We start from the raw sequence: 27,013 nt of genomic DNA on the forward strand, positions 1-27,013 counted from the left end.
TGTTTTTTTTGTTCTTTTTTTTCCCCCATCTCATCCTGTTGACTCTAGTTTGTGCTTGATAAACTGTGCTTCTCTCTTTAGCATATTTTATTACTGAAGAGAATTATGATGCTTTAATTATTTGGAAGAGAAGAAGGTTTTCCCCACATCCATTTAAAATATCAGCCACACAAATGCCTCTGATATTACAGAAATGGAAGACTTTTGTATAGGACTAAATAACAAATTTGGATGAACTTCACACCCAGACAGAGAAGAATGTCATTTAGCTGACTGAGTAAAGACACTAGAGAGATGCTTGAAATAGAGAGAACAAACTCCTCAGTGCCTGAAATCCCACATATTTTTCTTATTTGAAGCAGTAATTCCCAGCAGGATACTGATACATCCCATTAGCAATGCTATTCTCGGATGCATATCCTAGGATTTCTACAGTAATTTGGAGGCTTGAGTTCTCATGCCTACAATGAACTCTTGACATTGATAAACCAAGTGGAACAAGGGCTGAAAGTTTTCCAAAGCCTGAGCCCAAACAAGAAAGCCAGGGGAAAGCCAGGCTGTGATTTCAAAATGAAAGCCTTTTGTTGATTATCATTCCAGTAACTTCTTTTGATATAATTTTGTTCTTTCTTTTAAAATAAATTTGTCTTTAGAATGCAGACATCTAATTTTTTTCCTCCTTGGTTTAATTAGTGGAGAGAAGTGCACATGGTTGAGGATACAGAGTGGAAAGAATGCAGTGGGGTGTCTTCGATCACTCTCCACAGCGCTGCTTTGAACCAAAGGAAAGTGGGTGCTTTCTCCTATGCTTTCAGTTCAGCAGAAAGTTGCATGAGCAAGACAGAGCCAACTTTCCCCAACAAGGAGTGGAACTGCACCAATTCATCCCACAAAGCTACATGGCAATCAACAAAATAATGTTTTTGCACTTGAGAATGTACAACTTGATTGATAATATCTAATTTTACATGACTTTTAAGCATAACTTACAGAAAGATAGGGAGACTTTTAAGGAGCAGTGGAAGAACGAAAAGCTGAATGAAGAAAATTGTGCTGCACATCATCTTGTCTTATTACTGTTAACGCCAGCAGTCATAATCAAGAGTTTATTGTACAGGGCAATCTGGATGATTAGAAACTGGATTCAAGTTCATAAAAAACATCTTGACAAAAAACTCTTTTATATTTCACCAATAATGCCAGGAGGCAAATTCATCCCCTCCCTCTGCAGCCTCTTTTAATTCAGTGGAATGATACCAGAGATAATTTTAGCCAAGTATTATCAGGATTCTTCAAAAGTTGTATTTCAAATAAATGTGCATTTGCAGAAATATATTTTGTCACAATGAAAGGTATTGATACTGTGAATTTAGGTTGTTCCTTCCTCTAGCATTTGCTTATTTTAAACTTGGAAGAAATAGAATTCAAACAGGCAAAAAACCCAAAAAACCAAAAGAAACAAACAAACAAAAAAAAACCCCCAACTAAAACAAACCCCCCAAAACACAAAACCAACCAACCAAAAAAAAAAAAAAACCAACAAAACAAAAAACCCCAAAAACATAACTATAAGGTCCAGTCAGGTAATTTTCTTTCAATGCCTATTGCAATTATAGAAAGGCTCACTTTCCTGTTGTTACCTCTGAGACTTCCCAGGAGGACCATATCAGATTGAAATGAATAAATAGGAAGATATTGCTAGATATGAAAGGAACTGTCTGTGCTCTTAGAGACAGCATCAAGACACATGAAAGGGGTCACCCTGGAACTTTTGTATTATTGTTCAAGAAGATTCCTACATTGTCTTTTTTCCTACAACTTCTACTTCTCCTCCCCTTGAGTGTTTTCCCTGCTTCCTCTCATCAAATCCCTTTTGTCCCTTTGGTCTATTTCACTCTATTTCTGTCAGGATAATGTTCTCTGATCAGCTGAAACCCTCATTGCTGGTCTCTGTTTTTTCCCACCTTTAAAGTAAAATCTTTCTTTATTACTTCTTAAATTGTTTCCTGCTTTGAGCTAAGGTGATGGTGGCAGCTTTATCAGGCTGTCTCATTGTATAATCTCTTTGTAGCTGCTACCAGTAAACTTAATTCTTTTACCCTTTTGTGACTGGTAGATTATTAGTAGCTACTATTGGCTCATGTTTAATTTGCTACTAGATAGCTTTTTAGGAACATTGCTGCTGCTCTTCCCCAGTTTAGTCAAACATTCAAGAATGAAGGGAAGGACTTGGTGTATTATGATCCACCAAAAAAAAACACAGAGGAAATAGATTTACACAAAAACTTGTGCCTCTTCTTCAGAGGTCAATAATGTTTCGTGGTATGGTATACACATACCATGTGGTTATCCACATGGTAGTAGTTATTTGTACTATAAATACTGCTGTATTAAAAGTATTTCATTATTTGAAAATGCAGTCATGCCTGGAGTAGTATATGGAATATAGTGAATAGCAACCTAGTGTGACAAGACGGGAAAAGAACAATACTTTGAGAAATATATTTAGAGTTCAATGATAATTTTGAAAATTATGCCTGTGTACTCTCCTAGACCTGCAAATTAGTCATTATGTGGGATTTACAGAAGCTTGAAGTATCTTTCAGATTAAATGCCTGGGCCTATAATATGATAAAAATCTCCCTGTGTCACTGTCACAGAGCGACATCATATTTATTTTTGCATTGAAACCTCCATTTTGTGAACAGGATTTGCAGACACCATGGATGGAGATTTGAACGCGTTGTGATACAGCACATCAGGAACTAGTTAAGGTAATTGTTTGGCAATCCGCAGTTTACTCCTGGAAAAGATCCCTGACACTTTGGGTAGGAGATTAATCCCTGTGTGCCGGATTCATTCCAAGTGCAGCTGTGCATATGTGGATCATCTCTGTAGATTTAAGTGGATATACTACTTTTCACTTCACGTCCTCAAGACTTTTTGTATTGCTTCTGGTTCTAAGAAGCTTGTATGAACACCCCAATCCCAGAGATTTTATTAATTTAAGAAATAACTGTATTTCTACCAGTAAGCTTCAGAGGTTCTATTCCACAGTGGAAATAACATGTTTATAAAACATAGGCAAAATTGTGCCTCATGTTGCACTGTTTATGTATCCATTTATTACCAAAATAAATCCATCATACTAATAATAAATCCATGATATTTCCAAGCAGTTTGCACATAATTTAATTTTAAAAAAATATTCCTTTTTTCTACTTGAAGATTCAATGCCACCTTCCTTTATCTAGCTGATAAACTCTTTAAATAGTTCAATAAAGAGGTGTGCTAGAACATATTCAAATCAGTAGTTTTTTCACTGAAAGGTTCATCTGGCCCACAAAACTATCTTAAGGCAGAAAGTAAAGTTATATGAAGAGCAACCCTCAGGCTGCTACTCTCATTCAGAGGTAAAGCTCACCATGGACTAGGAACATTTCTTATAGTGTATAACCTGTACAGCACAACAGAATCGTAAATGTCCCTGCTAAGAAACTATGCACTGAATGCCACAGTACATCAGAAGTAGTAAATGTAGCCTGTATATGCCCAAACTATTAAAATTCTTAACCTACTATCCCACAGTGGGTCTGCATCTACCATGCAGACCCACTATGCAGCTAATTAAATTAAAATCGGAGATAGAATAGCCACTGAAAAGTCATAATGATTGTGTCCAGGGTTTTTCTGGGTTCCACTGTGTTTCTGTAATGCTAGAAATATTAAGAAATTCTAAAAACATCAAAGGCTTCACTTAGGCTCATTCCTTATTTTAAGAATTACAGTGATTCTAAGATGGTCAAGGGACAAATTAGTCAGAAAGTAGTGTACAAAGCCTAATGAGCAAACAAGATTTCCTTGCAGTTTATTTCTTCTGTTCTGTCTTAAACTAGTTGTTTCATACTAGAGAGAATGGAGCAAGGGGAAGGTGGTGGAAAACAGGAGAGATGTTAAAACTAGTTTTAATCACCTTCAGCAACCTCACCAGGAAAAGAGCAGCAAATGCTGGTGCAGACTGCTGCTGAGAAGCGCCCTGGCACATCTGCACACACCAGGAACCTGTGATTCACAGCTTTATGGCAAAGCTGACAAAACTCCAATCTTCACTCCCATCTGCAAGACAAAAAAAACTCCCACACATGAGTCTTTTACGACTCATTAGGTTTTCTGCCTTTGCCAGGTGCAAGTGACTTCTCACGTAGGCCAGTAGTACACTCTCCCTCTGTGACTTGTGGCTTTCTAAGAAGTTTGAAGCATGTTTTCCCATTCTGGAGGGCCCAGATTTCTCTTTTTGGCAGCACTGTGCTGGTTTAGGGATGTGTTTGGGAGCTTTTGGTTGGAGCATGCTCTGTTTCCAAGGCTGCTGCCTCGGCAGCATGTCAGAAACTGCTGAGAATTTTCTGATTTTGGATACTATAGTATATGGTAGAGATAATTCATACTATTAATGTATAAAATATTGTAAAATCCAAACCACGTCTTTTGACCATCCTGGCCGGGAGCATTCATCTAGTTCCCGGGCACACATTAAGATAAACATCGGGGTTATAACGTAAGAATAGAAGTTCCCAGGCCAATAATCGTTGGCTTCCCCGGGTCACCACCTAAGAGTGATTATCGCCTTGCCAATTACATCTGTCAAGATAACCAATGCATGTGAATACATGGCTTCCCCGGAGTCCGCTGCAACATCGAAACACCTGGACTGAACCTTTGCCCACCTCTGCACATGTAAGGCCACCACAATGCATGTGAAGAGACACAAAGAACATTTGGTCATCTCTGCCTCGGGCAGAATAAACTGTACGAAAACTCGCTGTGCGAGGAAGCATTTGTGAACTGGGGGAGACTCTGACACTCGGAGGTCAGATACATGTGTTCACCCAGCGCTGATCCCGGGCTCGACACCGACTCTCTGGCTGTGGTGGTTTCGACGGTCTCACGGACAAATTAATAAATCTTTGCTAAATTTTCTTATAAGTTTGGCTCACGATTTGATCATTTATAACAGATACAAAGCCTGAAGATGAATGAGACTATGAGCAAACCTTGCTTTTGGAGCTTTACCACCCTTGAGTTTAGCAGGGTAATATAGTCTTCCTTTCAGCCATCACATTTCAGCCCAAGCCCGCAGAAGCCAATGGAGAGACACAACAGGCTGAACCAGGAGAAGCTGTTGAATGAGTGCATTAGGTAGATATGTATTTGATTAAAAAATCGTGAAAACAGTTGCTCTTTTAATAACTATACTCTTTTTTCTTTTTTCTTTTTTTTTTTTTTTTTTTTTTGAGAGTCTGAAGTGAGAGCTCTGTTGTCATGCTGATGCGACAGAATTGAGAGATAATAGTCTTAACACCAGAAGGTGTCTCTTTATTCTGTTTAGGTTCACCACTCTGGAGTCAGGTGTGAATTGTTCCAAAAAAACAAGCAGAAGTCAGTCTTTTCACAACACAGTTGTGGCAGCTCAGCGTGTAGTATTTGGCTAGGCTATAAGAAGAGGGGAGTTTTAGATTTCCACTTGCCTTGCAGGGATTTGAGGTCATACAGAGGTATATTTTCTATTGGCAATGGAGTGTTTGATGGAGGTATGCAAAAAATTTTACATCTGGAAACCGGATGAACAAATGAATATCTCGGTGTGTTCAAAATAAGTGTCTGGCAGAGCTGCTGTTGCAGTTAAGTGGCATCCTAGGCCAGAACTGTCTTGGGCTTGAGGCAGGTGGAGATCATCTCAACCCATTCAGATAGACATGTGCAAAATTTCCCTAATTCCCAAGTCCACATGCCTACTTGCAGCAGTAGGTTTCATAATGCTTCTAAAATTTAGTCCTTTATGATCTCTGATTTACTTTTTTCATGAAAGATCAGGTGTTAGACACCTTAACACCTAGTATCTGCATGTAGCTTTCTGTATTTGGTTGGGACGCTCTAACAGCCATTGCAAGGCAAAACCTGTACAAAATCACTGTGCATTTCTCTCGATTATTAAATTCTAAGTTAATTCACATTTAATGTATTTATATTCACTTGTTTGTCTACTTTTCACAGATGTCTTAGCAAATAAGTCTGGCTGCAGAAAAATTTATAGAAGCAAGAAAATTGTAAGTGAAAAAAGTATTTGTAAAAACATGTTTTGTATTAATCAAGAACCTTGTTGTAAGAAAGATCCTATCTATTCAGGGCCCTGAAATATGCCAGATAGCCCTTATTTAAACTTGATCTATTTTGAAGGTTTGACCACTTATAAACAACCTAACAAACAGAATAACAGACACTTTAGGAATCACTGGTATATCACCTTACTTCATCCACAAGATATTACAGATTATTGAGCCTCATTTCTGTCCCTAGGAAGACCATGGAGAAGACCTTAATGGCAGCAAATTATTCTAGTGGGTAGAATCCCTGTCCATGCGGGGTTGAAAGTTGATAATTTTCAATATGCCTTCCAGCCCAAACCTCTGTATGATTTTATAAGACAGATTTGTCCCATTTAAAGAATATAAAGGGTTTGGCTTTTCCATATTCTTGTTGGGAGGCTGAAGCAACAATTGAGAAGAGCTAATAGTCACTCTGGGTAGAGACAGGCAGAAAGGACAGGGAGGAGGGAGTTTTCAAAAGACAAATTTCTGCTGTCATCTTTGTTGTAACTCTTTATATATGGGATTATTAGTGCATAGCACTTATAATCAAGTCTTTTGTTTTGAGATCTCTTTCATTATGCCCCTGTTGACAAGGCCTATATACAAAGAAACAAAAATGTGCTAGTTTCCAGTAAATTTTCTTTCAGCATCTGTTTCTGAAGTTTAAGTCCTTGGGCCAGATTCTTAGTTTTACTGGTTGCTGCTACTTGGTCCTGAGCTGACACTGAGATCATTGTAGCAATTGCTAGCAAAGTCTACAGTATAACAAAGTACAGAATTTCCAAAAGATCAAAGAGTTCTTAGTAATGACCAATGCTACTTCTACCTTCATCCAAGGGCTAACGTTTGTCAGAGTGCAGCTGGATAAATTTATGCTGGATTATCCAAAAGAAAAAGCTCTGTTTAATAACAGGCATAGAAATAGCTTCCTATTCTTCCCACCTAGTATATCTATATGGTAAGACAGTCATTTGGATCTGAATGTAGTCTGAAGCATCTGTATTTTGTTCAATTTCAGATTTTACTTCCACTAGCCTCTCAAGCTTGATATGCCTTCAAATGTTTAATGCCCAGCTATACAAAACACAACTCCACTTCTCTAATTTCCTGGTTTAGTCATTCAGATATCATTTTCACTGAATTCAAGAAATGAGACAGAATATTTTACCCATTCCTGAGTAAAATTTTGCCTCTCTTAGTCTTCTTTTTCTCTGTCTCTACTTGCAAATCTTTATCATTGACATGGCTGATAAATTTGTTGTGGAATTCTGCATGTTTTATAAAGGTGACAAATTCATTGTGTAGAAAAAAAAGCAGAACCTTCACCTGAGACTATCTCCTTTCCAAGGCTGTCAAATCATCCCAAGGTACTGTAGTTTATCAAACAATTTCCCCATTATTCCCCATCTGTCTCAGATGCAGAAAACGTGCCAGTGTTTTTCTTCTTTCTAGTTTAAATTAAAATGTCGAGTTTCTCATGAGTGAGAGGAAAAACCATTGAATGGTTCACATTAAAATGATGTTTTGGCAAAGAATTCAGAAGTACCTATGGATACTCGATGTGTGCTTTCAATGAACATTAAACTTTTCACACAAATGCTTCCATGTTCTTTTTAATGCCATTATATGATAACACTACAATAATACTTAAATGCTAACACAACTGAAAATAATGTCAGTTAGGACTCCCAGGCATTGGCAAGTTATATCTGCAACCCAGCACTCTCTGTGAGCTTCACAAAAATGTTCATCACTTTCCATGGAGGTGGAGGGAAATTAAAAAAGAAACAAATTGCTCTACTCAAAGTGTTGAGTTGGAGAGAATATCACAACAAACGGAAGATCTATGTTTTGTCAGAAACTTTTCATTTCTTCCTTCCAGGGCTTTTTTCTGGATTTCTCTTTAGGTGCAATCCATTTCCATTCCACCATTATGTCATCTATAATTTAAATTTATGAGACAAAACTTTAGTCTTGCCAGGAGAGCAGCTGGAGAGCTCTATTCCCTTTGCCATAGAAAATGTAGATGTGCAGAACGTCTTGTGTCTGACAAGGTCTGCTGAAAGTATTCCTATCTTTTCTAACAAATATCCATCAGCATATAATATTTAGTCCTCTGTTTTAGCATCCCTATGAACAACTGACAGTCCCTCAGAAAGGAGGGAGTTTCCTGCTGAGGCAGCGCCACCTGTATGGTTTTCCCAATCTCACATCAAGTGCTATAAAGTGGATTTCACAGGGCTAATGGAAAAAATGAAGGAAGCAGAAGCAGTCAAATGTAGGGAAAAAAAAGTTTTCTCCTTAAAACTGAGTTGTTATAGCTAACATTGCTCCACAATGACAGTTCTATACAACATTTATTGCAATTATGAAAAGACTGTTCAGACACTTTCACTTGTATTTTGTATTGACCAAGCAGCCCCCATTGTTTCCTGGATAGTTGTGCCCTTTAGTAGGTTTAGATTAGATATTAGGAAAAAAATGTTTTATTATGAGAGCGGAGAGGCACTAGCATAGGTTGCCCAGGGAAGCTGCGGTTGCCCATCCCTGGAGGTGTCCAGGCCAGGTTGGATGGGACTCTGAGCATCATGAACTGTTTGAAGCTGTGCCTACCTATGCTTCCAAGTTTAATGTTACTGATGTAGAAGTTGTCCTGTATGAAAAAATATGTTCAAGGCTGGCTTGGTATGATGTGGTTTTGGTTAGACAACAGGAGACATACTTTCCCTTTGAAAACTGGGTACCTCCCTGGAACATCCCAGCTTGGTCGCCCTGAAAAGAAGCTGCTGTCAAAGGTTTTGGCCTGTGAAGTGACTGGGACTCATGAGGGGAAAATAGTCATGTAGCTCCCCAGCATATCAAAAATTCGAGTGAAACAGGTGAATCATTGAAGAGCACAAAAACACTCCTGCTTTTGCCCACGAAAGATCAAAGTATGGCCAGTATTTTTTTCTGATCCTGTCACATTTGTTGCAAGTTGTGATGTAAACCGGGTAAGCTGCCAAAAGAATAGAACTAGATTTTTTTTACTACTAGAATTGTGTTTGCACAGCAGGTAGCTTAGGAAATTTCTGTTGCACAGAAGCTAACATCCATAGTGATTGTTTCTTTAAATGCAAGTGGCATTTTAATAAACCTTGCAATAAAGTGGTCAATGTACTGCTATGGCAATTACTGATTCTTTGAGGATAAAATTATTGCCAGTGTCTTCTATGCATCTACTGTACTTAAACCGCACAGGTAACCATGTCCCTTGTAACCATGGTAATAGTCTCTGCTTCCTTGGGTCAACATTTTCCTTTTAGGTCTGAAGGTCCTGAAAGGTGCAGTGATGAAAATAGTATCACAAGAATTAATTTTATTATTATTATTATTATTTGCTTTACACTAAGCAAATCTAATTGGAAAAAAACTAACTTTGATTGTAACTGTTCTGTGCTAACTTCATAGAGCAGTCAAAGGCAACTCATGATCTCTATTAAAAAGAGCAGCACAACGTTCCAGAAATTATGGAAAACACCTTTTCAGAGAAATCAAGTTTGATGAGAAGAGAGTTGCAATAAAAAAGTTATGAATAATCTGATTGTCTTTATGTACATTTTAAATAATTTTTTGTCTTTTGTAAGGGTTGGTCATTGTTTTATTTTGTTTGTTCTGTCTATATTCTGGAGATAGTATAGAAAAAATATGGAACTATATATTTTTATAGAACTGTTGTTATGAAATTAGATGGTTGTGCTATCAAAATTAATATTTTTAAGCCAGACTTGGCTTAAATCTTTGGAAATGAGGTTGAGTAAAGTTTGGTTCAGTTGTGACTTATTAGAGTAATATCAAATAGTGGGACCTATAAAACAGTGCTCCAGCTTAGAGTGAAATATTGTCCAGTCATCACATCACTTTGTGACTCAAAACACTTTAAAGTATGTGGGCTGGGTCTTTGTATGGTTCAAAATAAAATAAAGACTGGGACTCGGCAATGGTAGAGCAATAGAGGATAGTCCTGACCATGCAGGTGCCAAGAAGCACTTAAGAGCATATTGTTTATAAGGTTTTTAACATATAAGATCTTACAGAAACCTTTTCCACTGTGACTGCAAAAAAAACCCCAAAACAAAACAACGAAGGTTTCCAAAATAATGTAGTTTAGAGAAAGGCAGTATTTTCTGAATTTGGCACAGGGATGTCAAATGTTCAGGAGGAGATGGACTGGAAAAGATAATGTCCCAGAGCAGAGCAATGTGTTAAAGTTCAGTTGTAAGTTTTTATCTTGGTTACAGAATGGATTGACTTCATTCTTCATGCAGAAGAAGGGTGTCTTTCTGCACCAACTCCAAATGTTAATTTTGTTAATGAGAAAGAAAAGGCAAAGCTTTTTCTGAACATATTCACAGTTGATTCTGAAGCAGAAATGAGCTTTCTGATTTTTAGTGCTTTGGATATTAGAATAATTATCAGGAGCTAATGAGTTTTTAAAGGTTTCTAATGTGAATCTATGATTTTGGAACCTGTCTGCTGTCAAAATCTAACTAGGTCAGAGACAACGTGACATGATCTATGGCCCATTTCTACTAATGACTGAACCCTGAAGGTACTGCCTCCTATGAGTAAAAATCCTCACTTGTGACGGGGAGGAAGCTTTAGAAATCTGAAATGCAAGGCTTGTGCACCATCACCAAATAGTTTCTGAAGTCTGCAGGAAGCTACAATAACAACAAGCAACTTATCTCTGTCTTTGGGATAAAATAGAGGAATTTCATTATTCAACAGTGTTGAAAGTGCAGTTAGGGTGAGTAAAATTTGAGAGAGAGAGCTGTATGGTTTAACTTGTTTTTGTTTTGAGAACTAGCTCTATTGGTTTTTGTGTGGCCTGGTTTTGATTTTGGGGGATCCACAGAGGTGGCTTCTACAAGAAGCTGCCATGAACTTCCAACAGACCCAATCCCTGATGGCTCCAAAGATGGCTCCAAGGCAGGACCAATTAGAAATGGTAGTAATGCCTCTGTGGTAGCATATTTGAGAAGAAATCAAAGCAAAGGTTTTGGAGCAGTTTTAATTCCAGTTAGAGAAGAGCAGGGTAAAAATATGTGAAATAAACATCATGTAGACGCTAAGGCCAGTGAAGAAGGAGAGGGAGGAGGTGCCCCAAGTGCTGGAGCAGATTCCTCTGCAGGCTATGGCAAGGCAGATGTGCCCCTGCAGCCCATGGAGGGTCATAGGGATATAGAGATCCACCTGCAGCCCATGGAGGAGTCCCTGCCAAAGCAGGTGGATGTCTGGGAGGATGCTGTGATCCTTAGGAGACCCATGGAGAGAGGGGCCCTGCTCCTGTGCTGGAGCAGCCTGTCCTTGCGGGACTCCACTCCACGGAAGCGCGATCTGTGCTGCAGCAGTCTGGGGAGGACAGCTGCCTGTGGGATGGACTCACACTGCAGCAGTTCGCAGGGAGCAAACTGCATCTCATGTTGCTCGTGAGATGGAGCCATGTCAGAGAAGTTCACAGAGATCTGTCTCTTGTGGGAGGGACCCCATGGTGCCACAGGGGAATGACTCCTCTTCCTGAACATAGGAAGAAATAAACAGATCATGAACTGATCATAACCCCCATTCCATGTCTCCTTGCACCACTGGGGTAGGACATAGCGTTGGGAAAGAGGGAAGGGTGAGGGGAAGATGTTTCTAAGGTTTAGTTTACTTCTCATTATCCTGCTCTCATTTTGTTAGCCATAGATTCACTTTATATCTCTAAGTTGAGCCTGTTTTGCCTTTAATGGTATTTAGTCAGCAATCTCTTCTGGTCCTTATCACAACCCATGTAACCTTCATTAAATTTTCTCTCCACTGCAGCTGCAGCAGATGAATGAGTGAGTAGCTTTTGTGGGTGCCTGGCATACAGCCAGTATCAATCCATCACACTAGTTTACTCAGGTATCAAGAGCAACATCAGGCACCATTTGGTGCTTTAATACACATAACATTAGCAGTGAGGTCAGTCCACTCCTTAGTGGATGGGTACATGCACTGCAATATGGTCTTCCTAAAATAAGGTACCCTGCCTCATGATCTCAAGAGGAGAGCTGAGATAAAATGTGAATTATTCTCCAGTACTTAAATGGTTTTCTCCTAAAGTGAGGCTAAGGCATCCTGAGAGCACCTGAGGGAGAAAAAAAGCATTCCTGGTGTCTCTTTGAAAAAGGGATTATACCTGTGACTTTTGTGCAGAGTGCTTTCAATTTTGTGCCTACTGACAGTATGCTTTTTCTACAAAATAAAAGCATATATTAGAAAAAAAGTAAAAGAGAAGGAAATAACCTTAGGTAACAGAGCAGTCTTGTGGAGTTTCATCCAGTATCTCTTGAATTTTGCCACCTTTCATAATACTTGAGTAATATAGTTAGTTGTAACTCAAAAAGATACTTATCATTGTATCTTGCTGATATTCACCATAGTTAGTGCACTCAAAGTCTTTTTGTGAATTATGAAATGACAAAATTGGAATTCTGAAATATTGGGAATTTTGAAAAGAAACTTCATCTTCTGTCACACTCACTAAACCACCAGAACAATAAAGCACAGAATATCTTCCAATGTCAAGTACCAGTATATGTCTGCTCAAGCTCTATTCATCATTAACAGTGCTTATAATGCATGAGGTGAGAAGGACAGACCAAATCAAAAATGGAAAGAAAAAATATGGGAAAAAGTATCTTCTGCTACATGATAGTTTAAATTTTAAGGGAGAGACAATCAAACAAAGTGGCCAGTAAAAGTAATTGTTCTCCAGATGTATCACAAATATGCTCATTTTGCACTATATCATGAAGGAGAAAAAAAAATAAAAGGAAAAGGAAAAAAAAGCTTTCTGCATATAAATGTTCAAAACTCATCCAAGCTGGAAGTAACCTATATACACCTGTGTATTCTGTCTATACTGGACTGAAGTTCTTTGGTGATTTGAGACTCAATTATGTCGCATGTGGTTCCCATTCTCCTGGTTTTGGAATTTATTTTAGATCTTTTGAGACCTCTAACCATTCCCTGGCTACACAGACAAGGTTTCAGACTGTTCAGTTTCTGTCAGAGCTTCTCATTTCTTGTAGCAATTCTTTGTGTGTTTAACTGAGTGTTAGACTTAATGTTCTTTGATTTCAAGCACTGCATCATTAACAAGCCTCATTTTTGTTTTTGCCAGCATCTACATCTCTACTTATTCTACTCATCTAGAAATAATGTCATTTCTCAATAAAAGACAGTTTCAGTTTTATTTGGTTTTTTCTTTCTGTCTTTATTGGGGAAAAGGTCCCAGATATAATTATTTGATTGCATTTTTTTTATTAATTATGCTATGGTATCTTTTTCTTAATTTTATTTTAAATGTTCACGGAAGAAGAGAAAATATGGATGGACTCTTACAACCATAGGATTGTTTCACAGCTTTCATCAATGTTTCCACTAGGAAATTTAATAAGCCAGGGAAAAGAAATTGTCAGAATGATTCAGACCATACCATATGAAAGACTCTGTTTTGGAAGTAAATTAATATATAGCTTCTCTGAAGTTAGCAAGGCCAAATCAAGGAATGATGTGTAAGGAGATCAAAGAAAGGCTTCCTTGCCATCCACTGTATTCTTTTATTTGCTGATCTAAGTTTGCATAACTTGAACACCAAAGAGGTGAAAGCAGTTATTCCTGGAAATAAGCAGAACCTTCTTTAACTTATTGTTTCTTACTGTATCGAAGTTCTACTGTTTGGAGATTTTTTTACATCATGTTTTCTTCTGCTGGGACTGTGAATTTGGACCTACTTTGTTAACCATGTTAAACAACTGCAAGAAAGAAAATTAATTTTCAGTAACCTGGGTGATGCAAATTAGATGACAGTTAAGCTGTTTCATTCACCTAAAACATTCTTATCCCTTTATTTCTATTGTTTTCATTGGAAGAATAAAATTGGGTTTTGTTTATATCAGCAGAAAATAAGTCTCCCTCTTTGCACAACGGCTGTGTCAAGTTTGATGCACCACGCAGTGTTAGGTCTCTACCAGTTCTTCTTTAGGATGATGTGCACTCTATCTATCTAACAATGGATACAGCAGCAGCAGTATCAACCTCCTGCATGTGTCTCTTGAACCTAAGTTTCCCAGCTAAGATTCATGGAGATTTCCTCCTGTAAGTTTCCTAAAACAGAACAAGTATTTACATTAAGAACTCATCCAAAGGCTAGAAGGCTTGGACAGACATAAGTGGCATTTCCTTTGATATTCACTACTTTAGGTCTAAATGCACAAAATCAGTTGGCATTTAGCAACTTAGGAGCAGCTGACCTGTTACAGTGATTCATGTTCTATAACCCATGGCAATTCAAAATGAATCAGTTTGGCTTACACATCTAATTGTCCATATTTGAAATTCATTTGCTTTTCCCCAATGCTAAGAAGTAAAATCTTTGATATTTTGGCTAATTCTTCTCACATGATTCTCAAATTACACTGAAAAATTAAGCTATGAGACATCACACTCAGATAAGTAATTCAAAACAAATGTTTTGACAAATCTGCTGCCTTTTATGTTTAAGATGGGTCTGTGAAGAGGTTTTGGTTTGTTTCTCATTTGTTATGGAAAATTGTTCAGACATGGTATCTGTAGAAGAAAAGCCACACCCCATGAATCCTTTATTGGTGAAACTTGTTTATGTTTACAGTTTTCTTAATAACCACAAACACCATAACTGACCACAAACTGACCACCTTTTTCCAGAACAGGAGGATGGGCTGATAAGCAATTTTTTGTCAACATATATATGATACAGGAATAAATGCATGTGAATTTCCATGATGCAGCCTGCCCACACATTTATTTAAATACATATTTGTGACCTAGCTTTCATCATTCATGCAAATTTTTAAAAACCTATGAGTATGCAAACAAGATGTCCGAGAATACCATAAATCCAAATTATTTTTTTTTTAAATTTTAGGAAAAAGTCAGATACTTAAATATCTAAACCACTGCAGACCCTAAACCAGATTCTGTAGTTTCTGGTATTGTTACTATCAATTTAGACTAATATAATACAGTTTATTGTTGGCTGATAGACCAAATGAAATAATCAATAGTATTGCATTTTTAGTATTTTTAGATGTTTTGTTACAGGAAGTAGTTTCAAAATACTGGCGGGCTGAGATTAAGTTATTCATACACCCTCATCCTTAAAGAAAAGCAGAAAGTAAGCTGCTGCTTACTATTGTGAGGAAATTATGTAATATATTAACTAGAGATCATTGTTTTTTTGTTAAAATATATTAATGTACAGATGAGATTGTCACAGCTCTGGACAGTGAACGCAAGATTTCTTTTTTCTCTTTGTTCTAGTATTGCTATTTGACATTGATCATGAAAGGTTTACTAAAACAATCAGGATAATTTTAAATCTTATAATACTATATGTTTTAGATACACTAATATCTAATTATTTGTTGCTTTTAGTTAATAGATAATTGTAAAACATAGTATTTCAATTGTTCTTTTAACACCTGTGGTTGTAAAAGGGCATACCTTGTGTAGTCTGTAAAATTCTTTGGCTTTTTGTCTCTCTCGAAAAATCTACCATTATCACATCTTTTCTTGTTTTATCACTTTACTCTCAATAAATTTAAAAAAACCTCATGTTTATAATTCATGTTTGCTGTCCTTCAGAGGAATTCTCACTACCTACCCAGGGCAAATTCCTGGACCAGGCTGAGTTGCAAACAAGATGACTTCAGGCAAGAGCTAAAGAGGCTGATCCACTTACTATTCTTTGTTTTTAAGATTCATCTGAACTCCCATGAATTTTTCACAATCTCTTCTAAGCACAACACATCTCCACTACAGGCTGTGCTATAGTCACTCTTTGAAACTCAGAGCTCAAATGGGATCAAAATTAGAATGAGCTCCTCTGGTTTCCTTGATTACACTAATTTTTTCCCTCAGACAGCAAGACAATCTCAGTTTAAATGTAGGTTCAGCAACAACTAGATAGAACATCATGGAATGGACAACTACTGATGTTTGATGCCTAAATTTCAAAAGCTGTTCGAAGTATTGTGAAATATGTAAGTGATCTGGCAAGGTTTTCATTTCTGCTAGTGCTTCTGCAGATCAACAGGACTTTTAATTGAAAAAGAGGTATTTTCACTTTCCCTATCAAAAATTACAAGTGATTTGAGAACTTGGCCCTATATTCTACGGACATAATTATTTATTTATGTATATACATTTGTAAACAATACTACTCTTTCACTCCTTTTCAGAGGCAGTTAAAAAACCCTCTTCTTTTTTGCTTTTCCTGGTAAAAAACATTTTTCAATATAAAGAAGAATATATAAATTTTTCAATATAAAGAAGAAAAAACATTTTTCAATATAAAGAAGAAGTGACAGGGTTTTCTCTTCATTCATAATGACAAAAATTGTTTACAGTATGAGGCAAATATCTGTAAGTAATGATGGTACAGTTAGAGTTGGGGGAGGCCAAATGAAGAACGGATTTTCTACAGAAACTGATGTCTCCTTAGGTCTGTAAACATTGAGCTAAAATACTTTACTTCCTAAGGTGAAACCAGTCATTTCCAACAGTTGCCAAGATATCATTAATAATCATACGTGCAATAAATAACAGCATCTGAAATAGCTCCTGAGAGATATATGGCTTCAAATTGAAGCCACAAATCACTGAGTCTGCATGAGAATAATCATTACTCCAGTGTGTACAAAAGCTGTTTTAGCAACTCTATTCTTTATAGCGAAGCTCACCCTAATTAGCCTTCAGATTCCTGAGAGAAATGTCTGCAGAGCATCTGACATTGTGATGTTTGATTTAGCAGGGAGAAGGTAGGTTCTGTTTCTAAACCTAGAAAGCATGGGGTCACAAGCTCAGCTTTCAATTAGGTCACTCCTATTAATGGGGAAGGGAAGTAAATAATCCTTTCAGGAAAATAGTTTGAAAGTATATTAATAATTAATCGGTTTTATATATGTAAATGTTTTACAGATAGCTCAACTGCAGCCACCTAAGCAGACATGTGCATGCAAAAGTATCACTGCTGTATTTATTTCTTCTGCTATCTCTTAAGTTTTTCCCACTGATCTGCCCTGTTAACAAGTGTTGGAATTTTGTAGAAACCTGATGAAATAAAAAAAAAAAAAAAAAAGTTAGTCAGGATTTGCTAGCCCAGACACCATGGAGGCAGAGGGAGGTTAGTGCTGATGTACCATCCATTCTTGGCAAAGATCCTGGGCTAGAATCTGTCAGTTAGTGAAGTTTCTAACCCTAATGGCTTAATTGAGGGGATTTGTTTCCTGAAAACCAGGGTCAAATTTCTGAAATTGCGCAGGTAGACTGAAGGACTCTAAAAAAACTATTTTGCATACTGTATAATGTGGATAAATAGGCATATAAAAACTGATGCCTGGTAGATTTGAATCAGGCCACCTTCAGGTTATGTCTTTTTGCAAAGCACCAATACATTTACCGAGCAGAGCTGTGGTAAGGAAGGCTTCCACGTGTTATGTGATTCTGACTTCCTCTGGGACCAGGATGCTCAGGCTCATGGCAATATTTCCAGCCATCCTAGAAGAACAGCCAAACAGCAAGCTCAGGAATATGGGTTGGAACAAAATAAAGGAACTATAAAGGAACTTTATTTAAGTTACTTTTTTTTCTTCTTTTGAGAGAGAGAAAGGTTTCCTACTGGCTTATTGAAATTGCAGCCTGCCCTTTTTTATTCTCTTAAGTTTTATAGAGAACATGGAAACCTTTATGGAGTATAGATTCTGCGATGATTGCAAGTTACTTAGTATCCTTGTGTGGATTTAAGCCTATATTTGATACCCATGCAAGTAGTAGCCAGGGAATGGTGTGAGACAGCAGTGTTACTTAGTCAGGTGTTCCAACCATAAACCCGTGTACCTGGTGTCTGCAAAACAGATGTAACAGTCTAAACAGATGTAAAAATCAAAGAGAAATTGTCTGGTAAGGTGTGTGTCTGTAAATCAGCACTTTTAGAAAAAGAAATTACTAGATAAGGTTGCTGCTTTACTGCCTATTGCTCCTTACACAATCATATTTCCTAGAACAAAAAGAAATTATACATTTTCACGGCATGCCCTGACAGCTTCAGCTACAATTACAGCAGTTTTTGAAAATCCTTTTTGGTTGGCACTCTAAAATGATGCTAAGAGCTTATGAGCTAGGGAAATGTAGTACAGTCCACTTTTGTTGTTTGCTTGAAATAAGTCCTTCTTCTGGACACAGAGGGAGAATGTTATTTGAAAACATTTGTTGCAGTTTAAGTTCGACTATTACCCTAAATAATTCTTGTGAGTTGACACAATTCCCACTTCTAACTCCTCCTTCTAGATCCCATAAGGTTTTATATTTCTTTATTTTTATTAAAGCTGATAATGATTTTGAAGAAGTTGTGTGTATTGTATTTTAATATTCCAATGGCATACAGTCCTTTCAAAGACATGTGTTAAACACCAAAGAATATAGTAACATGGCTCTTGTTAATTTCTTTTTATTGAAGGTGGTAGCGCCTTTGTTATTTAGGGAGAGTGTATCTGTTAGAAGAAGGCTGTGATGCAATTGAAATGGAAGCGCTGGTATCCTTTGCATAACAATTAAGGACTCATTTAATAGGTTTTCTTTTCTCCCCCCTGCTGTATTATGAAGTGACTCATAAATGCAGATTAAGTGGATCACTCACTGCTCTGGAGAGGTAGTTCTGATCATATCTTTGGTGTAGTTTTCTGAAACACACAATGAATTCATCCAGGGGAAGTGTGATAACTTGTAAATTGTTAAGTCTATTGTAGTGAAAGGCATAAATATTGCTGTTGGGGAGGGAGATGTAGGTAGGTTTGAGAGAGCGAGCTAGAATTTAGTCCTGAGAGCTGAAACTCTGAATCAACAAGCAATTCAGCATGCAAGTCCCTTTGAAGCCAGCCAGATTCAATACATCCTTAAGTGTCTTGCTAAATAAAGGTGGGAACAAGCGTGTTTAGCTTTTAGCATATGCTCAAACAGTCTTTTGTAAACCAGGGCCCAAGTCTGTAAAAATGAGGAAAAAAAATTATACACACATGCATTGGCACCACAAGCTAGTCAGCTTATGAAGAGTAAGTTTTTCCACAACAGAATCAGCAGGAATTATTATTAAACACACTCATGTTGACAATGCATAGTGCGGGGCTGTGAGCCAAGTGGAAAACTGTCTTCTGCTCACCAGTCTGCTCAGAGGAGATGAGGCTCCCCAGCAGCAAAGCAAAGATGGAAGCTACAGAATGGAACTGATAAGTAAAAACGGATGTCAATAAAAATCCAGATGCTTTCTGAAGCACATATGAGTACACATGAAACTAGAAACCATGCTGATTATTGAAAAATAAGTTTTCTTTTTCCTTTACTCGGGCCTTTTAAGTGGTTACTGTATTTCAATGTGTGCAAAGAAAATCTGAGGTTTTTTGCTAGTCCACAATGCTCTGGACAATGCCCTTGCTTGTCCTTTTCCTTGTTCTTTTATGTGTCAGCAATTATTGACCTCAACCTTCATTTTTTATGAGCTATATAAAATATTAATAAATGATGAGTAAAAAAATGTTGTGGTTCATGATAAAATCAGCCATATTACAAATAAAATGTTCACTTCTGAGATTGCCAGCTATTTTTACATTCAGCACTCTAAGTGTTTAAACACAGTAGTGCTTTAAATGAAATAGACACGAAAATCCATTAACAGCTCAGGTTTTGATAGAAATGGGTAAGAGTTGGCTCTGTATTCAGGACTGGTAAAATATGACTGAGGAAAATATAGATATTTCCTTAGTGAAAATTTCAAGGATAGACATTAAGCTCTAGTTATACATAGAATATTTAGGGTAATTAAGTCAAAGGAAGAACTGAATTTTATATTTGAGTAAAAGCAGCCCGGGGAGAGGAAGAAAAGATTTTACAGAATCTTTCCTCCATTTTTGAGAGAAAAGTCTTATTCATGTCATGTGTTAGTTTCTAGTTTGGATTTTTTTTCCTAGCAGAAGTAACAGCATCTCTGTAGGAAATGCACTGTCGCCAACAAAGCAAACTTACAGACCCACTAAGGCTGAACCCAACATGGTCTTGCTGTAACATATGTGTCCCACAGACTGTCAACAAGGGTGTTTTCAGCAAAAATCTGAAGGTTTTGTGCTAGGGCAAGTCTTCCTACAGGATCTGGATAGAGGCAAATAGTACTTGTTTTACATTTGGGGGCTTTGAATTTTAAAGATCTGAAAGCTTGTGTACCCTGTTTCAATCTGACCTCCCTTTGCAGTGCAGTTTAGGAATTTGTTAAAAACAAAAGAGATGCATGAATATTTGTTTTGTGACACTAGCACTGGCCAAGCCAAGCTGCTTTGGCCAGCAGACTGCAGAGGAGCCAGCACGTGTCCCTGCTGGGACAGAGAGGCAGAGAAAGCTGTGACGATCCCTGGACATCCTGGGGCACATTGTCACAGATTTGTAAGGGTAAGTCCATCTTCCTCACCAGAATTGTCTGTTTGCTTCACATCTCATTTCTAACTGTCTGTTGCTTCACTTCTCTTCTTGCAAGGCACGCCTGCCAATATATACCTTTCTCCTTAACTCATGACCTCCGACTCAAGAGACAGGCAGCAGTCATGAAACAAAAGAACGTGAAACAAAGAACTCCAACGTGAAGGAGTCAGATAAACACTCTGGTTAGAGATACCTGAGGCAAAGGAATCTTGGGTTTCTGTCTCTTCACACTTAGGAGAGAGTGGTAGTGTTTAGATCCACAAACGCATCTCCACTCTATTTGCCTATCCCTCGCTGCTGGAGAGGCAGAGGAATGCCGGCAGAAGTCCTGTGCCACTCTCCTACATCCTCTTAATAGCAGAGATGGAAATAGGTGCATCAGGCATGTTCATGAGCTTATAATACTCTGCTGCTGCCAGGCAGTGCCTGAAATTCTTCAAAGTGGAACAATCTGGGAGGTTTACTCAGGGATCATTCTATGGGAATTTGTTTCATGAGGCAATATTGACTTAGGTAGACAATTCTCCTTTTTAAAATTTGTGCAGGAGGGATAAGAGCTTTCTTTAAAAGTATGAGGGATAGAGTGGATCCTAGTTATGTGCAAGTGGGTCTCTAAACCTGGGACTAAGTGCAGACTCCAGGGTCCATCCATGTGGTGCAGCTGAGCCCTTGCTCCACGCCAGGCAGAGATGCAGGTTATCCCCATCACTGTTTCAAAATACTGTGCAAAAAAGCTCCAGTGCATGCCTCAGAAAACACTAAGGGTGCATTTTATCCCTTGCAGGATGACTAAAGGACTGAGATCTGGCAAAGGGCCATGCTCTAAACAGAAGTTAAATACCGACATACACCCTGAAAATCCACATGCTTTCCTTATGGATATTTGCAGTCTGAAATTGCTACACTGTTGCTGGTTAAATTTTTTGTGAAAGAGTCTTTTTCTGAGATCACAAACTGTCCTGCTACCTTTTATATGGGCAAATGATCAACACTGTAGTTAATTAAGTAAAAAAAAAAAAAAAAAAGTAAGACAGTGTGGCTAAATTTAGGCACCTAAGTCCACATTTAAGTTCCTAAAATTAAGTCTGGTTGTCAGAAGGTTGTAATTTTTTGAGAATGAAGCTAGTAATTTGGGTAGCTAGATATAAACTGAGGTCTCTGACTTTAGCTAGTTGTGAAGTAGCATTTTTGACTTAAACACAAGCCTTTCTGCCTTTGGAGAATACTTCCTTGCTGGAAATGGTAGAAATTTGTATGTACGGTGTTTCACAGATGTGTCCCGTTCTTAATTTTTCCACAAAGAAACAATGATTAAAAAAAAAGAGTTTGTGAGGTTTTTTAAAGTAGAAGATAATTAATGTAAATCAGTCCCTAGAAAAAACACAGGCTTATTTTCACATTTGCTTGAGATTAAGCTGCTTCCACAAAGTACTTCCACATGTATGTTAATTAGTTTTATAACAAAACCAACCATTCCACAATGAGAGTGAAGACAAAAGTCTTATTAACCATGCCTTATTCAATCAGCATTTATCTCCCTGTTCCAGGCCAGCAGGATTCCCTTCAGGGTTAGCTCCATAGACCCCCATCACTCAGCACCTGACCAAGCCAACAGACCTCTGGGTGCTTGGGAGTGGATAAGAAATGTCCTTGGATTATTGTCAGGGGGAAATGGTATATTTTAACTTGTTTTAGCTTATTTTTTCAGTCTTTACTGAATTTCTGCTCCTGGGACTTGCTCCTGTGTGAGCTGATAGCTCTCTGTATCAGCTGCAATGTACGTTCTTATAAACATACACAAGCCCAATCTTCAATTTTTGCTGAATTTGTTTGCATATACCATAAATGAAACCTGATGGGATATCATTCTAATATATTTGTTGTATAGCTGATTCTAAGGATGAAGCCAAGTGAGAATTTAATGTCAAAGGATTGGAAGAGCTGCAAAAGACTAGTGTAGCCCATTATGCTGGCAACAGCGGGGAAGACAGCAATTACCCGTCCAGAAAAGAGGACTGGGTAACTACCCAGTCTTGCCCAGTCTTAGCACATCTAGCACATCTAATGCAGCCCTTGGAAAGATGAGAAGTTCTCACAGTCCAGTGTGGTCTCATAGTCATTCCCATAAGTGTCCTTTTTCTTGTGCCCTTTGTCAATCTCCAAATATCCAGTTCCTTCATAACCTGAGCACCCATCCAATATGCTGCAAACTAAGAGCTTCCTTAATAGGAAAGGGAACATGGGACCAATTGCTGAGTGTGCTCTACAGATGGCCTATACATCTACCCAGGAACAAGAGCTATTCTGGTTACTATCATATAATTTCTGCTTCCTTAGAGTTTTTATTTTGGTCTTTTATAGAGAAACCGCTCTTTGAAGGACCAAAGTTATACAGTTCTCTCAGAGACAGGATGAACACATAGACTACAGAAAAGAAACTATGATGCAGCTTTTTTTGCACAATTTGGCATGCCACACTCATTAGTTGCAAATTTAAGGTCATATATGAGACCTGCATCTGCATCCCACCTCCCAAATGCATCTGATTTCTATGTTCAGCATACAAAGAACATAATGCTATTTAGATGTGTTGATGGAAATTAATAATTATTAAAAATCTCATCCCACGATTGTTGTATATTTGGTGCAGATCAGAGTGTGTGACCTCTTCACAGAGTGAAAGGTGATTCTGCCTTATCAGACAGCCATTGATACTGCTATTTCTAAACTTCAGTGGATGCTGCATTACACAGCCAGTTTGGGTTTTGGTATTAAGGCAATTTCCTCTGCAGCTCTTCAGCTGCCTTTCTGCTTTTGGTGGCTGACAATCTTTGTTGTCAGTGCCTGGGTAGATGCATTATTTCCATCAGAAAAGCTTCTCTGCCATAAGCATCAGAATCTTCCAGAGAAGCAGTTATGTTCTGTGAGATGTTCCTAGATGTACTCTTAGAATCTCACATAGACCTGGTCCTGGGGATGGCGGCAGCTTACCAGAGACATTTGCTACCAAATACTAAAGACTGCAAAGGTAAATGGAAAGCGAGCTGTAGTTCACTTTTGCTAGTTCAAGACTCAAGGGTGTCCTGGGTGAAAGGTATCAATAACAGCATGCTTAACTCCTTGAAATTTCTTTTGTGATTAGTCCACTGTGCATCCACTTAATGCAACTTCTCAGATGCCAAACTGAGGTAATTTATTAAAAGGATGTGTGGCTAAGAAAATTGCTAGATCATGAAAACCTGATGATCTATGCTTTTTGTGATGATAAGAGACTACAGACATGAGGGTTAGGTCAAATAAAATTTTAGATCACAGTACTTCCAACTGCAGAAAGTTTTACAGAGGATTTGCAAGAGGAATGGTGAATGAGAAACCTTTTGAAGCTGCAATATGCAGCAGCAATAGGTTAGTGTTTGGTCAGGGCCACGTTTAAACAATGGGATACACTTGTCTCTGCACTGTATAACAAATAATGTTTGTGTAATTAAAATTATCTTTTTAACTGTCTGTATTTCTCTACTAAACCTTTTCTCTTGAAACAAGAGGAGCTTTTTTTTGTGTTACTTAAGCTGTTTCCAAAACAGTGCTAATCAGGGCCAATGGAACACAAATCTAAAGGGATAAGGAGCATGGTACACAGCTGCAAACTGTGCATGGCTATGTAAACATAGCTTTTTCAGGTGTGAAATTTGAAGAGAAGGACAGAAACCCCACCAGTTTCAGAGAAGTTACAGACCCCACCAAACTTGAGCTTGTAATATGAAACAGGAAATATCTTTGCACAGGACCTGGAGGGTTCCTCAGGGATCTGAATGCACCCCAATGCACTACTTTCATTTTGAATAATTTATTATATAGCAGTACCACTTCCACATATAAGTGCCTCTTAAGGTGAAATGAACATGTCCTCTTAGCTGCCTCCTGGTACAGCACCTGTCTTCTACAGGAAAGAGCAAATTATCTTTTCTGCTGATCAACATAACAAAAATGGGTGAAGTATTTTATTTTGCACAGGTAAAAGTGCACCAGAATAAAGCACATTTTTTCAAAAAACAGGTGTCTTCATGGTTTCATTTCAGGTTTTTATTGTTTTTTTTTACAGGAATGGATTCTACTTTCAGAACACAAGAGAAAGTCTACCACCTGAGAAATTCAACACTCAAGGTGTAGAAGTTTCTAAGACACCCTGAAGGGTTTTTTTTTAAGAATTAAATACTAGCCTTGGTGCAGAAGTTGATGTGATTTCATAGCATAGCATGAATCCCATTTAGATTTAGAACAGTTTTCAGTGTCATATTTCAATATAATACTGGGTATCAGAAACAGCTGGATTTGGGATTAGGGCTCAGCCTTGGAAGATATCAGCCAAGCAAGGTCTTAAGGGTGCATCTTCAGAGTGATGCCTCAAGATTTAGCCACATGACTCCTATTACTTTAAATCACTGATTTACTAGACACCACTCTAAAATAGTACTCCCAGAGTCTCCTTCTTAAGGAACCTCATAGAGCATTTACATTGAACAAGTCTGAAACCTCTTTATAGCAACATCTGCCTTAACTCACTCCCAAAATTTTGCACTACTGCACTTCATTAATTAATTGAAAAATCTTGTATAGCTTTTTCACATCCTGCCATTTGTATTTGAATTTATCATATAGGCTTCAAATAAGACTTCATCAGAAATGTGGAGTTACATATTTTTCCATGTGCTTTTATTCAATGTACATTTATTGGATTTTAGATACATGTGTGAGCATTACTAATGAGCTGGTGGATACTTGAAGATCTTTCTGAACAGAACTAAATTAGCAGATAAGTAAATGTGGCTATTTAAATTGAACAACCATTTTCTTTTTTTTTTCCTGTGTGTAACAATTAGAACACCTAAATCTAAGTCTTCTATTTCAGCGTAAATCATCCTATCCATTTTAAACTAACAATATATTTAACTGCTTGACACATCAGCTGAATGATTAAATTATGTAGCAGTAGAGATATCTCTGGAAACAATGATAGGTGGGACAAATCTACCAACAGTTGTTTGAAATGGTGGAGGGGGAGAAGTATTTTCAAAAGTCAAGACATCAGCATCAGTCTCACCATTGTGAAATACAGCTTCAAGTTTGTAAGATTTGTCATTCAACCACCATTTCTTGTCTTCAGTGCAATCTTTTCAAATCTGTTTGGACTGAGAGGCGTGTGTTTGTAGATGTGAATATGCATATACGTATGTGAGTACATGGAAGGATTAAGCTCTTGCATATTTTTTATTAGAAGGATACTGAAGCAGTGTTCTGCATGTTTTATGCTAAGACATTGTACCTAGTTTAGGAGGAAGTATATGAAAGAGGAAGACCCCACCTGGAATGAATACAAGTCCATGCTGTTAAGTGTATCATGGTGCTTTTTTCTTTTTGGGTCAGCCTATGGAGAAAAAAGGCTAGATGGAAAGACTACCATAGTAGTATTTCTCTCCTTTACAAAATTGCAGCTCAGAATTTCTTAGCTAATGAAGACCCACTAGGGTTGATTTTTTCAGCTTTTTTTGGGGGGGGCACTTGAGTCTAGTCAGTGTCAGGACTGCGCTTAGAGTTTGAACAGCATTACAAGTAGTTTCTGGTCTCCTCTTTCTTCTCCTAACACTGGTGTTGGCAGAAAGCTGAAGCCAGATTTCCTCTCAGTATTTCATTAATCTAGAAGCCACAGGTGCATATACATTTGAAGCTCCTTACTTGTTAGAAGAGGCTGCTGCGTTCTTTTCTGTTACAGTAAGGCTGAGAAACCCACTCCCACAACATTGTTGAGATATCTGTAAGAAGAGCTCTAGAGTCACCCAGAACCTGGCCAGGATACATCAAGGTGCAAAGTCACTGAGGGTTAACCCTGGGTACTGATCTTAGATCACAGAGTCAAAGAACCACTGAATCATTAAAAATGCAAAATACTTTAAAAATCATTGAGTTCACCAGCACCATGGTGTCCACCATTAGCCCATAGTGCCATATTTACACAAATGTTGAACACTTATGGGGACAGCGACTTTACCACCTCCCTGGGCAGCCTAATCCAATGCATTACCCTTTCAGAGAAAAAAAAAAAATCTGATATCCAATCTGAAGTTTTTCCTAGCACATGCTGAGGCCTTCTGCTCTGGTTCTGTCACTTGTTCCCTGAGATAAGAGACTGACCTCTACCTGGTTACAGCCTCCTTTCACATAGATGTAGAGAAGGATTAGGGCTCCCTCGCGACTCCATTTCTCCAAGCCAAACAACCCAACTGCCTCAGCCGCTC

Source organism: Melospiza melodia, chromosome Z (genome assembly GCF_035770615.1).
Source record: "Melospiza melodia melodia isolate bMelMel2 chromosome Z, bMelMel2.pri, whole genome shotgun sequence".
In the NCBI taxonomy this organism is placed as follows: domain Eukaryota; kingdom Metazoa; phylum Chordata; class Aves; order Passeriformes; family Passerellidae; genus Melospiza; species Melospiza melodia.